The sequence below is a fragment of the Bubalus kerabau genome, chromosome 2, assembly GCF_029407905.1.
Source record: "Bubalus kerabau isolate K-KA32 ecotype Philippines breed swamp buffalo chromosome 2, PCC_UOA_SB_1v2, whole genome shotgun sequence".
In the NCBI taxonomy this organism is placed as follows: Eukaryota; Metazoa; Chordata; class Mammalia; order Artiodactyla; family Bovidae; genus Bubalus; species Bubalus kerabau.
Genome location: NC_073625.1, coordinates 135751040 through 135761693, shown reverse-complemented (window position 1 = coordinate 135761693; position 10654 = coordinate 135751040). Strand labels below are relative to the sequence as shown.

Here is a 10654-nt window from a genome sequence, read left to right as displayed (position 1 = left end):
AGCCCAGCTGTCAACAATAGCTAAGAGTACAGGATGTAAAGGGAAATAGGCCTGTATTTGCATACTGATCTTTAACCTCCTATCTGTGACCTTGAGCAAATGATTACAAATTAGGACAGTACAAAAAGGGACAGCAATCATAGGGCTGTTGTAAGGAATAAATGAATTAATATATATGTATACATATACATGGGGCTTCCCTGATGGCTCAGTGGAAAAGAATCTGCCTGCCAATGCAGGAGAGACACACGTTCAACCCCTGGGTTGGGAAGATCCCCTGGAGTAGGAAATGGCTACCCACTCCAGTATTTTTGCCTGGAGAATTCCATGGACAGAGGAGCCTGGCTTGCTGCAGTCCATGGGGTCACAAAAGAGTTGGACATGACTTAGCGACTGAACCACAACAAATACATACATACATACAGGTACACATACACACACACAAACGTATACATATATGCCATAGTTGCTGAATCATAGTAAATACTTTTAAAGTATTATTGTGGAGGCAGTGTTTTTGCAGCCTTACTCCAGGGCCCAGATTTTGGGCTGACCTCAATTTGAACAGGGGAGGCAAATAACTGAAGTGCTGTTTTGCTCCAGGTTGATTGGAAATGACTGATTAGAATATTGTGTAGAGAAGGTTACTGAGGTTTACTCTGAGATCAGCTGAAATTAATTGGAGTTCCTGTATGCGTGCTCTGTAGTTTTGCCCTTTCTTGAGACCCGTTTGCCGAGTCTGTCAGTCTGTGCCTTTGCTTTGCAGCCTGAGTGTCTGCCTTAGGCATTTGCTCAGATTTTTTTGTCAGGACCAGTCCGGCTATGTTCAAACTCAGTGCAGTTTCCAGCTCATAGGGCCACTGCCTGCTTGGGTGAGAGCAAAGGATTTAATGAATAAGAACTATGTATGGATGGGTTCTAACAAGAGGGGTTAGCAGGCTGATTCAAAAATAACTACACCGCAGCAACTCTGGGTAAGCAACACATGCTGTATATTTCCATCCAAATAAAAGACATTCATTTTGAAGACCCTGGAACAGCTGTAACTTGAGATTCCCACAAATGCTTGAAAAACTGTCAGTCCTTTCTGAGTGGCAGTAGATATAGAAGCAAGAATGCCAGTAAGAATATAAAACTGATCCTGTGGAACAGGGCATGGGTTAGCCTTGCAAGAAGCCAGCATTCCGGAGCACTGATCTGGCTTTCAAGTGTTTTGGGGACAGTATTTTTATGAAGTTTACTGATTAAACATTTTCTGATCTCTCTTCTGAAAGAATTACAGAAATACAATAATTATTATGAATGATCTCTTAGAGTAGGGCTTATCAAAGATTCCATTCTGTGATCTGCAGAGAATTCTAACAATGTGCTATGTTTTTCTTTTGCTTCTACCAAATTTATCAATGTCTCAGGTCATTATTTGCCTGATCACAACAACATGCATTCATGAATATGTATTAGCTAAAATCCTGCAATTTTATGTGTTAATTTGCTCATGTCTTTAGGTGGTTATAGCAATTAAATGAGACCTTGATAAATTTAGAGGAAACAAAAAAAAAAGCTTTGATATTATGAGTGCTTATGTGCTTGAATTGCAGGCTGTGAGATAAATTATGTTTTGTACAACTATTAACTCATTTATGGGTTTATTAAATATTTTCCCATTTGGTTACATTTCTTCTTAGAAAACAGTCTCTTCTTAACTGCATTGTTTGGTCTTTCTTGTGTTCATTTTAGTTTGTGAATGCGGCTAATCCTTATCTTGGCTAATGTGAATTAGGTGTGTTGTCCTGTTGGGGACCTATCCAGGAGCCTGGAAATTTATTTATAATGAGTCAGGGTAGCCACGGGGCAGGCTGCTCAGGGGTCAGAGTTCTGTCTCAATCCCACCTAGTAGGGGGGTATCCAGGTGGAAAGGGATGCATTGCTAGCAGAGGTCGCCAGTGAAGAAGGGGCTGGTGACTGAGTTCTGGCTGCCTGAGAAAGAAAACCTGGGAGTTGTGATAGCCCTGCCAAGCCCAGTGGTGTGTAATTTCAGTGGTGATGTTCCAAGGGCTTGGTAGAGTAGGGATCTGGAGTGGGGTCCAGAGAAAAAGTACTGGGAATCCCAATTCCATCCTGAGAATTGGGACATAGCAGGGTGGAAATGACATCAAGGCCCAACGGAATGAGAGTGGCAATAACTTGGTCACAGACCACAACTCCCGAAGAGATGGGGTGGGGTTGCCAGATTTAACAAATAAAAATACAGGACATCCAGGTAAATCCAAATTTCAGATAAACAAATATTTTTGAGTCAGTAGGTCCCATGTATTATTTAGACATACTCATACTAAAAATTTATTTATTGCTTATCTGAAATTTATCAGGGCATCCTACATTTTATTTGGCAGCCCTAGGTGTGTATAAGGGACACTGTTCAGCACTTGTGTGCCTGAGGAAGCCTTACTCATCTGGATGGAGGGGCTGGCTGGGGGTGGGGAGAGTAAGATGGAGCAGGGCTGCTGTGTTTTGTGTGTGTGTGTGTGTATGTGTGTGTGTGTGTGTATGACAGAGAAAGAGAAAGAAGAACTAAGAGACTAATACTGAATAATTTTATGTTGGCTTTAAGACCCACTTATTTTCATAATTTTCCATCTCTTTTTGCAGGGCAGGGGTTTGGTTTGCTTTGCATGTACAAGATACATTTGGCCTGTGTCAGAGACAGGATATTTGTTGGTTAGTAGCATGAAACTGGCAAAGTTGTGTGTATCCAAAGCAATGCCATCTCATTGAGAATGAAAATTTCAATCCCCCAAAATGGTTGTCCAGATTGCAGTGAACACGTGAATATCTGGAAACATTTGGATGATTGCTATCCTTTGCATAAAAATCCACATGACTGACTCTATTTTTCCATTTTTATCCATGTATTTTAGAATAAGGTAGACAGCTGAAGAGGTTCATCTCCAAGAGAGAATACATAACCATCATGAGGTAGGAAAATTTCAAAACTACTTCTTGATGTTTTTCTTCCGTCTTTATGGTTTGTGTTTATTCTTTTTAATGATTTTATTGATCTCTGATTCTCATCTCACCCCCTGCCCAGGGCCAAGCACAGAGCTTGGCACATATTAGATGCTGAATAAACTTTTAAAATGAATAGATGGGTAAATTCATATATTGTTCTTAAATAATATATGGTGGTTCAGATGGTAAAGAATCTGCATGCAATGCAGGAGACCTGGGCTTGATTTCTGGGTTGGGAAGATCCCCTGGAGGAGGGCATGGCAACTCACTCCAGTATTTTTGCCTGGTGAATCACATGGACAGAGGAGCCTGGTGGGCTACAGTCTATGGGGTCACAGAGTTGGACATGACTGATTGGGTAACACATTCACAACACACAGAGATTGTCCTAAGGATTGAAAAACTATTAATTTCAAAGGGAAAAGAACACATATTTATTGACTATGCACTGTGAGACAGGGACTGGGCCAGACACTATATGTGTCTATGTACACATACACCCGCATACGCAGATTTATGCACTACTGCAATCTCCTTGTGAGTAAGCACTCAGTTCAGTTCAGTTCAGTCGCTCAGTCGTGTCCGACTCTTTGCGACCCCATGAATCGCAGCACACCAGGCCTCCCTGTCCATCACCAACTCCCAGAGTTCATTCAGACTCACGTCCATCAGGTCGGTGATGCCGTCCAGCCATCTCATCTTTAGCATTAGTAGCCTCATTATACATTTGTGAAGACACAGCAGTTGAGTGTATTCTGAAGATCCTCATCTAATAAGAAGCAGGGCTGGGACATGTGAACCCTCTGTGTGAGCTATTAACATCTCCACTGATGCCGTGCACCTTCCTGGACTAACCTGCAGTCATTGCTCTTGCTTTAGTAGGTCTCATATCACTTTGAGAATTTGAATAAAGCCAGGTTCCTCTCCCAGAAACATGAACATAGAAAGGAATACTCCCAATTTTATAAGCACTATGGGTTCATCGAGCATCCCTGATTAAGGACCTCATAATTAGAATACAGACTTCTTTCTGGGAGGTCACGGCTGAAGATCAGGATCAACCTGAAACTGATGTGACCACAGCCCAGTTCTCTGACAGCCCTGTTCAAGACCCTTCCCTCATGGAGGCTAAAGGCCCAGATATCCTCTTTTCAGGCAAGATCTGCTCATCCCTCAGGGAGCCAATGTGCTTCTTTCATTCTACCAATAACTGTATATTAAATATATTAATATTCAAAAATACAGATTTTCTGATTCTTAATTTTACTGTTTTAGTGATTGAAAGTGAACGTGTTAGTCCCTCAGTTATGTCCAACTCTTTACGGCAACCTCCTGGATTATACTGTGTATGGAATTCTCCAGGCAAGAACACTGGATTGAGTTTCCATTCTCTTCTCCAGGAGATCTTCCCAACCCAGGGATCGAACCTGGGTCTCCTACATTGCAGGCAGGTTCTTTACCATCTAAACCACCAGGTAGGCCCCTGTTGATTAGAATATTAATGGATAATAGTCACCCAAATAAAATTATGTACAATGTCAGGAGCAGAGCAGTGACCAAAACAAATGTAGTCCCTACCTAGAGGCAGAGTTACCATGAAGCGAAAGAAGATTCAACTTTGTGGCCCCACTAACTCGAGCCCTTTGGAGGTCCTGGGAGAGACCTTAGGAAGGGGTTCACATAATTGATTGTTATGTTTTATGTAAAATATGCACAGTAAGGTATTTCTGTATGGTTTTTCTTAAAAAACTGGTCCCCTTCCCCAACCATGGAAGCTCAAGTGCCTGCATCTCCCCGTCAGTGTCCTCATGGAGCTTTGTGAAGAAGGACTGACATTTGATGGAGGAGCAAAAGATGGATGGATTCAGGGTTGGGGGAGCACTGGGTAGCTACTGCTAGTGGATTTGGTCTTTTTGTGAGGTGGGCCGTTGAACTGAGATCCGAAAGATGGTTGTCTTGGTTTTGTTCGTTTGTCAAGGAAAGAGCTGCATTAGCAGGTGGAGTGGACTACGGGTGACAAGGCCTGGGCCGGGAGCGGGCAGGGCTGGTGTGAGACCTGAATTGGGTACCCCATGACTGGTGGGCACAGAGAATGAGGGGAGACTGGTGGGCGAGGAAGCTGAGAAGAGTGAGCAGTTTCCCTAGGATACTATAGGACTCGTTAACCGTTTTGAACTTGTTCCAAGAATAGTGAGGAACTGCTAAAGGGGAGTTACATGGTCAGATTTGTATGCTAAGAACACACTCTGGTTGTTGGGTCGAGAATAGATTTTCTGTTTTTTTTTTTTTTTTTTTTTAATTTTTGACCTCTGGAAACACTGTTTTGAACACAGCTAAAGAAATGAAATATTCCTTAGTGCAATAAGGGGAAAATTCTCTCAAAGGCTATGCACCTCAGTATACAAGAGCACAGAGTGCCCTGTACAGCATCTCACACACTGAATCAGAAGGGCAGGTGGATCAGGGCACCAGGGAGCAGCCTGGAGTATCTGTGCTGTTGGTGGTGGTGGGTGTGGGACTTTTCTGGCACCCTTGGTTCTTCATCACAGTTGACATCAGGTTGGAAGCAGTGAAGATTGAGGGAGACTATAGAAAACCAAACATCTCAAATCCACAGCTTGTGATGAGGATGCAGGTGGTGTCAATGCTAGTATCAAAAATAATGCCACTCTTTAAGATGCCTTTCAAGCAAAAATGAGCTTGCACATGGAAGGACCAATGGGAGTGGAGTTTGAGGGAGAATGGATACACATAATATGTTATGACTGAGTCCTTTGCTGCCCACCTGAAACTCTCATGACATTGTTAATCAGCTATGCTCCAATACAAAATAAAGTTTAAAAAACACAAAAGTAGTTCATCCAGCAGACTGCATACAGTAGATTTCCACACTTCACCAGGCATGTTGCTCTCACCTCTTCTCAATAGCTTCCTCCATTCCTTACCTGGTTAGACTGGTTTTGCCCCAGACTTTGCTCTGCTACTGTTCCTCTGAAATTGTTCATAGTTTGTTAATATCAGAGAGAATCCCTGATATTGACTTGGCCCAGCAGTGATTCTCTCTGTGAGATGCTATTGTATGGGTTGTGACAGAACAATGCCTCACTGATTAGACCTGTACACGTGTCTGAAGACGGTGTTTGGGGACCTAATGCCCAACTCTCCCTCATGGCACAAAATCAGTTCCACAAAATTTAGCCACCAAGGTCCAGCTCAGTGGGACCAGCTGACCAAGAAGTATGGTAGTCATTTTTATTAGGGTGTATTTATTATATGTGTTAGTTGTTCGGTCATGTCCAACTTTTTGTGGCCCCATGGACCAAATAGCCTGCTAGACTCCTCTGACCATGAAATTCTCCAGGCAAGAATACAGGAATGGTTTGCTGTTCCCTTCTCCAGGGGATCTTCCAGATGCAGAGATTGAATCCAGGTCTCCTGCATTGCAGGCAGTTTCTTTAACATCTGAACCACCAGGGAAGCCCATGTATTTATTAAGTGAAGGAATTATATAATACATATTTAGATGAAAACGAAGTGTTCATGCTTAAAGGGTAATGAACACTTGTCCATAAAATCAACAGATATACAACATTTCATTTATGATGATGCTAGATAAGTAAGGAAGTAGGGTTACAATAGCATATCTTATCTGCCTACATTAAAGCAATCTTGGGAGACTAACGCAGGCTCCACATTGCCTATAGTCTAATACGAAATATCAGCACCTAGGATTAAAAATCTTCTGGCAAGTCAGGAGTGAGGCTTTCAATGTTCTTATCATGTATCAACCTGGAAAGCTTTTCTTAGTTTTTCTGTTTGGGGGAGGAGTTTTATATTTGTGTACTTGTCAACTTGAGTGAGGGTTTGAAAAGTCAAGGGAAGGAAAAGGAGCTGATGGTCACAGTCATGGGGGGAGGAAAGCGAAGGTGGGAGAACCAGAAGGGCATGGGAGGGAGGTGGGTGTGGGGAAGGGAGGCTAACTAGGGGCTGCTGTCAGCCCTAACCTGTTTCCTTGATCCCTGGGAGCCGGCCCTGTCCCTGCTCTCTGCAACAACGACAGAGCCTTTGGGAGGCTCTGCAGTCAATCCACACGTGTGTCACCAGAGAAAGACATTCTCCTCCCTGGAGTCCACAGGAGTCCACATGCTCTACTTGTGGAGAAGTGGACACTTGGTCCCATTTTTGTACTTTTAAAAAATTGGCCAGCGATGAGTCACAATTTCGTCAACTTCTCTGATATGAGAAGCCATAGATGGAAGTACACAGAAATTATTTCTTTAATGTGATGTCCTTTCTATATGGCAGTGAAATGACTTTCCTGCCATCTGGAGATACATGTTCTTTGAATTATTTTTATAGTCATAAAGGAAGATCTGTAAAAGGCTGTCTGTACCTGATAGCTCTGCTTTTATTGATTCTCTTCAGAATTATATCATACCTTGAAATGTTGGGGAGCGGGAAAAGAGATCAAAAATATTCTGATTGTCTGTGAGTCCTTTACAGAATTAGTTGGTGTGAATTATAATTTCTAAACCCTGTTGTTCAAGCAATGTAAACTTCCACATATTCTGAAGTAGCTTAATTCCTATTTTGAGCCCCTGTCTTGTGCCAAGAACTTAGTCTCAGTTAATGTGGGGTTTCTGACCCCATTTTCCTTGGACTGGTGTATAAGCTCTTGAGGAAAAATTGCTAGTATTCTGCTGGTGTGGGGCTGTTGGATGTTGGAGAGGGCTTTGCGGTCCGTCTGGTTTTTAGCACCATGTAAGTACTACCAGAATGAAAAGCCAAGTGACCCACCCACCTAACCAGCCTCTGGGTTGTCATTCACAAGATCTCTTCTTGTTGTTCCTGGACATTTTGCTCCTCCTGAGTCACTCTGGCTTGCAGGGACCCTGTGATGCTGTAGGAGTCCAGAGATACTTATTTTATCTTGTCTGTTACACTGGGTATTTGAAGTATTATTTTCCATTTATAAAGGACAGATATTCAATTCAAATTAATTTTAGCAAAAGAGGAGAGCTAATTGTCTATGTAACTGCAAACCCTGGCGCTTCAGTCACAGTGGGATCCAGGTGATATATGACTCTTTTTTTAATCTATTGACTCTGTTTTCCTTTGTTTTGACCCCCAACAATGTCTGTTTTGGGTGGGCCTTTCATCTTGCAATCTCAGAGGCAGAGAGGTCCTTTTTATCTCAGCATCCTATTAATTCCAAAAAAGTACTCTGATTGCCCCTGTTTGGGTTGTATCTACTGTTAGACTCCAATAAGCTTGGACTGTATATTTCCCCCAGTGGTTGCCAGTACAGGATCCTGTGATTGTGAACCTCTCTAGAGTCCCAGAAATGAGGAAAAGGCAGATCCAAGATGAAACAATGGAGCAAGGAGTAAAAAGCAAACCAATGGCCACTGTTTGGCAAGTAGGAGTTTCTGAGTTAGATGCTATGTAGTGCTTTATTTGCCATGGTGAAGTGAATCCATGTCCGAGAATGGGCTAAAGGGCTAACATTTCTTATTAATTGCAGGCGCTGTGCTGAGTACATTGAATGCATCATATCCTTAGCTGTTACTGGATTCAGCCCTTTTAGGAGACAGACATCACCCAACAGGGTGAACTAGACCTTGTGTGAAAGGAAAGTCCTTACTTCCTAAGCATTCACAGCTCCCATTTCACACGCTACTCTTGATCTCGTTCTTCTGATCTGTCTCAGTGATATTCCACCACTTACCAGTCCAGTTTTGTTGTACCAACTGGCCATCTCCCAAAAGCTTCCAACCTCCTCTCCCCTTCTGCCTGACAGTTCCAAGTATAGAACCCCACCCTCACCCTTGTTGACTTGCTCTGTGGGTCATTCACACTAAATTTTCAAGGTGGCCCCGACATCATATATTTGTTGGTTCCATAGAACTGGCATTCTCTGAGGTAGTTATCACAGTTTTGTATCTAGGTTTCTAAGAAGTAAAGGATCTTTTCAAGAGACATATATCTAGATATAATTAACATGAATATGGAGTTAAACCCAAAGCCTGATTATAAATTCACCAGACACTATCTTAGATTAATATGCACGAAGCCCTTGTAAGTCCTTGAAAATTTGGCAAATCGAGATTGAATTTTTGGTTTAGTCAATAAAGATATTGCAGCCTGATGATATTCCTGGGTGATGCTCTTTCCTGAATTTTGAGTTGAGGAAAGAAGAATGAAATTTAAGAATACAAGGAAACTGACTCATTATGAAGGTTTGTTCTGTTTTTGAGAATGGTGCTTCCCAGAATTGTGCAATATACCACATAAGCAGTATTGCCTCATGGCCCTGAAAAGAAAGGAATAATTATAAACTTCATTTAAAATAGATCACCATTTATTTTAATTATATGATTTGCTTAAAGAAAGTTAGACTTAAGGGCTTACTTGTGTTACTTATAAATGTATATCTTATATTAAAATTCAAAGTAACAGCAATATATCTGTGATCTACTTGAGCCCTGCAATTTCTCATATCTGATTCATTTGCCTATAGAGTATCAGATTGTTGATTCTCTGTAAAGACACGGCTTTCTGATTCTAAGGATAAAAATTATATAAGCATCAGAATCCAATGGCTTCTTTTATTTCAAACTGCTCTTCACATTTTGACAAGTTAAGCACAAATGAATCATAAATGTACAGATTAAATTCCTGTTGGAATACAAATGGGTTTAAATTGGAGGAAGAAAAAGTGGTTGGTCAAATGCATCCCTATTTTGCTGAGTGGAGAACTTTCAAAAAATAGCTTAGTGTTTTGAAAAATCTAAACATGCCCTAATAAAACCACAAATGTGAATATTTCCATATTTTAGTGTTCTGTTTCCATTTCAAAGTCAAAATAGTTTAATGAGCATGTTTAGGAAGAAATTCTCTACTTTTCCCTAATTAGTGGTTTTTCTTGTCTGGCATCCCTTATAGTTTTACTTGAAGTTCTTCACTTCATCATCTGTAGTCAAATAAAAGCATAAGCTGACTCTGCCTGATTAAGACTGTGACTGCCTCTGTGTGAGCTCCATGGTTTACCTAGGCAAGAAATTTCTCTGCTTGTTGCAACCACCACATAACAGGAACACATTAGTTGGGTCACTGTATGAAAACCATCAACAAGACACACTTACAAAGGATGAGAAAAATACATTGCTGCTTATCTGCTCTACATTCCATATTCTTTAATAATGTGATCTGACTTGGGCTGGGTGTATTAAGAAAGCAATGAGAAGGATGAGAGAAAAATAAAGTAAATAACCCTAAGGAAACTAAGTTACCCATCTAAGTAAAAGAGGGTAACCCTTGCAGACTGAGATAAAATAAGTACTTTATCCCAGAAGCATAAACCATGTATTTATTGAAGCCTCTTACTGGATGAGAAGGGGCTTCCCTGGTGGCTCAATCATTAAAGAATCCCCCTGCAATGCAGGAGACGTGGGTTTAACCCCTGAGATGGGAAGGTCCCCTGGAGAAGGAATGGCAACCCCCTTTAGTATTCTTGCTTGGGAAATCCCATGGACAGAGGAGCCTGACTAGCTGGGTCACAGGAGTCAGACACGACTTAGTGAGTAAACCACCATGACCACTAGGAGATAAAGTCAGAAATTCATCTTCCTAGGAGATGAGCAGA

At 41.6% G+C, this 10654-nt stretch overlaps 1 long non-coding RNA gene across 2 annotated transcripts in view; it reads left to right on the top strand.

Moving 5' to 3' along the window:
• The first annotated feature begins 723 nt into the window (after positions 1 to 723).
• The window catches only part of LOC129644915 (uncharacterized), a 42649-nt gene continuing 32718 nt past the window's right edge, over positions 724 to 10654 (top strand). For both annotated transcript variants that reach the window (XR_008711049.1, XR_008711050.1), the window contains exons 1-2: positions 724 to 974; positions 2919 to 2976. This is a non-coding gene — a long non-coding RNA (uncharacterized LOC129644915). The remainder of the gene's footprint in view (positions 975 to 2918; positions 2977 to 10654) is intronic.